Source organism: Salmo salar, chromosome ssa04, assembly GCF_905237065.1.
Source record: "Salmo salar chromosome ssa04, Ssal_v3.1, whole genome shotgun sequence".
Lineage (NCBI taxonomy): Eukaryota > Metazoa > Chordata > Actinopteri > Salmoniformes > Salmonidae > Salmo > Salmo salar.
Genome location: NC_059445.1, coordinates 83,278,061 through 83,281,929, shown reverse-complemented (window position 1 = coordinate 83,281,929; position 3,869 = coordinate 83,278,061).

Below are 3,869 nucleotides of genomic sequence, written 5' to 3'. Positions count from 1 at the left end.
TAGCATTAGACAGTTCTGTAACAGTACTGTAACAGACAGACAGGGAGACAGCAACACTAACAGTACTGTAACAGACAGGGAGACAGCATCACTAACAGTACTGTAACAGAGAGGGAGACAGCAACACCAACAGTACTGTAACAGACAGGGAGACAGCACCACTAAACAGTACTGTAACAGACAGACAGGGAGACAGCACCACTAACAGTACTGTAACAGACAGACAGGGAGACAGCACCACTAACAGTACTGTAACAGAGAGGGAGACAGCACCACTAACAGTACTGTAACAGAGAGGGAGACAGCAGCACTAACAGTACTGTAACAGACAGACAGGGAGACAGCAACACTAACAGTACTGTAACAGACAGGAAGACAGCAACACTAACAGTACTGTAACAGACAGACAGCAACACTGATGTGGAGTGGGAGTTTCTCTCCAACACAGGGAACCCAAGTGCTTGTTGTTCTGGAGCAGTTTGTTATTCTCCCAACGCCGCTCTACAAAACACACAGGCCGTGGTCAGCAACATACTAAGATATGCAGTCTAAACACATTTTACAGGGCTGTTATTCTCCCCTAGCATTAGACCGGTGCTGTTCTTCTCCCCTAGCATTAAACTGGTGCTGTTCTTCTCCCCTAGCATTAGACCGGTGCTGTTCTTCTCCCCTAGCATTAAACTGGTTCTGTTCTTCTCCCCTAGCATTAGACTGGTGCTGTTCTTCTCCCCTAGCATTAAACTGGTGCTGTTCTTCTCCCCTAGCATATGACTGGTGCTGTTCTTCTCCCCTAGCATTAAACTGGTGCTGTTATTCTCCCCTAGCATTAGACTGGTGCTGTTATTCTCCCCTAGCATTAGACCGGTGCTGTTATTCTCCCCTAGCATTAAACTGGTGCTGTTATTCTCCCCTAGCATTAAACCAGTGCTGTTATTCTCCCCTAGCATTAGACTGGTGCTGTTATTCTCCCCTAGCATTAAACTGGTGCTGTTCTTCTCCCCTAGCATTAAACCGGTGCTGTTATTCTCCCCTAGCATTAAACTGGTGCTGTTCTTCTCCCCTAGCATTAAACCGGTGCTGTTATTCTCCACCTAGCATTAAACCGGTGCTGTTATTCTCCCCTAGCATTAGACTGGTGCTGTTATTCTCCCCTAGCATTAAACTGGTGCTGTTCTTCTCCCCTAGCATTAAACCGGTGCTGTTATTCTCCACCTAGCATTAAACCGGTGCTGTTATTCTCCCCTAGCATTAGACTGGTGCTGTTATTCTCCCCTAGCATTAAACTGGTGCTGTTCTTCTCCCCTAGCATTAGACTGGTGCTGTTATTCTCCCCTAGCATTAAACTGGTGCTGTTATTCTCCCCTAGCATTAAACCAGTGCTGTTATTCTCCCCTAGCATTAAACTGGTGCTGTTACTCTCCCCTAGCATTAAACCAGTGCTGTTATTCTCCCCTAGCATTAAACCGGTGCTGTTATTCTCCCCTAGCATTAAACCGGTGCTGTTATTCTCCCCTAGCATTAAAATGGTGCTGTTATTCTCCCCTAGCATTAAACCGGTGCTGTTATTCTCCACCTAGCATTAAACCAGTGCTGTTATTCTCCCCTAGCATTAAACCAGTGCTGTTATTCTCCCCTAGCATTAGACTGGTGCTGTTATTCTCCCCTAGCATTAGACTGGTGCTGTTATTCTCCCCTAGCATTAGACTGGTGCTGTTATTCTCCCCTAGCATTAAACCGGTGCTGTTATTCTCCCCTAGCATTAAACCGGTGCTGTTATTCTCCCCTAGCATTAAACTGGTGCTGTTATTCTCCCCTAGCATTAAACCGGTGCTGTTATTCTCCCCTAGCATTAGACTGGTGCTGTTATTCTCCACCTAGCATTAAACTGGTGCTGTTATTCTCCCCTAGCATTAAACCAGTGCTGTTATTCTCCCCTAGCATTAAACTGGTGCTGTTATTCTCCCCTAGCATTAAACTGGTGCTGTTATTCTCCCCTAGCATTAAACTGGTGCTGTTATTCTCCCCTAGCATTAAACTGGTGCTGTTATTCTCCCCTAGCATTAAACCGGTGCTGTTATTCTCCCATAGCATTAAACTGGTGCTGTTATTCTCCACCTAGCATTAAACCGGTGCTGTTATTCTCCCCTAGCATTAAACCGGTGGCTCTCTCTGGGCCTTTTGCACGGTTTAACCAGATTAGGGCTGCATATTCCCAATCTCCTTTTGGTTGGCTGTGGGGTCAGCGTGGGGGAGAGGTTGGCTTTAAACTCCCCAGATGAAGAAAATAAAGCAGTATGCCCCTCCATTGCAGCTGAGGCCTAGCTGGGATTGCATTTAATTTATTCTTGTAAGCCAGGGAATCAGGCCATCAAAACGAACAAAACTATCAGGTTTCCTGTGCTAACGGGTCCACAGTGCGACGTGGCGAAGACTTTGGATCCGCCTTAACCCTTTGCTGGTACTTGGAGACGGGCGGCAACACCCTGGCTTTTCCTTCTAATTCATAGACTGACGCTCGGAGACCGCAGGCCCAGAAACACAAGCAAAACACAGGCAGGCATGGCAGAGTGACAGTTGCTAAGAAGTGCCACTCCCTCCTTCACTGCTTTCGTGTAACTTTCGCTTCGGCCCATCGTATTGGCTGTGGATGGAACTGGAGTTCCCAGTTCCGTGAGTTCCATTGAAGCTTAGTAAAGTCAGTTATGTTCTCAACAGTAGTGAAAGAAGGTACTGTATCTATGTAAGTAGGGCGGCCATATTGGATAGGAAAACTAGTACCACTGCTACTTAGCCACTGACTGTTCTACTTAGCACTACCACTAAAAGGTAGGAATTCCTTTTCAATACATTCATGTGATTGAAGAGTCAGGAAGAACTGGTTCTCCATTCATATTGCCATTTGGCACAGAACAACTCCAAGTCCTTACATGACAGACCACAGGAGACTAAGTCATGACATAGGATCAACTCAGACTTTGCTGCCAGGCGACACAACCTTCGCCGCATTCACTGAATATTCAGCTCTTTTCAAATGACTGACGCTTACATACATTGACAGAAAACAAACCAGTGGAACCCAAACACTTTAGCAGGACGATGAGTAATTAAGATAATCACCAGTGGTTTGAACGGGGCTGGTGTATGCATCTGAGAGAACTACTACATTCCTTTCATGATGAACACTGGCAAGATCATTGATGAACAACTTCTTACCGTCCTTGATCTGCAAGGGACTCTGGGAACACGGCCCTGATCACAGTGTGGAGGACTGGCCCTGTCCTTGATCTTCGCCAGTGTTTGTTTTACTTTATTTAGTTTTTTCCCCTCTCTCTCTCTCTGTGTAATTTTATTCCTCGCAAAGAATACAATTTCATCTGCAAGGGACTCTGGGAACGAGGCCCTGTACAGTGGAGAAGGACTGGCCCCGGCCTTGTACAGATGCTTTGAATTTACGGAGCTTTCCCTGCGAGAGGAGGGGGGGACCTGCGTGTATTTCCTGGGGATTAGTCGTCAGATGGGCGCCCTTCGAGGAGGTCCTGGGTCTCTGCCTCCCTCTCTCGCGCTGGGAAAGTGACCCCCATCTGACTCCTGGTCCTCAGAGCGCCCTGCCAACATAGCCCCAGGATGAGACAGAGGGTCTCTGCACCCACCACCTACACACTACCTAAAATGTTAGTAGGCTACAACAACTATCCCTCCATGTTCGCTCAGTCACAGACAGGTAGACACACACACAGACAGGTAGACACACACACACACAGGTAGACACACACACAGACAGGTAGACACACACACACACAGGTAGACACACACACACACACACACACACACTTTCTGATATGATTACATTAGTTACTAGAGAGTATAAA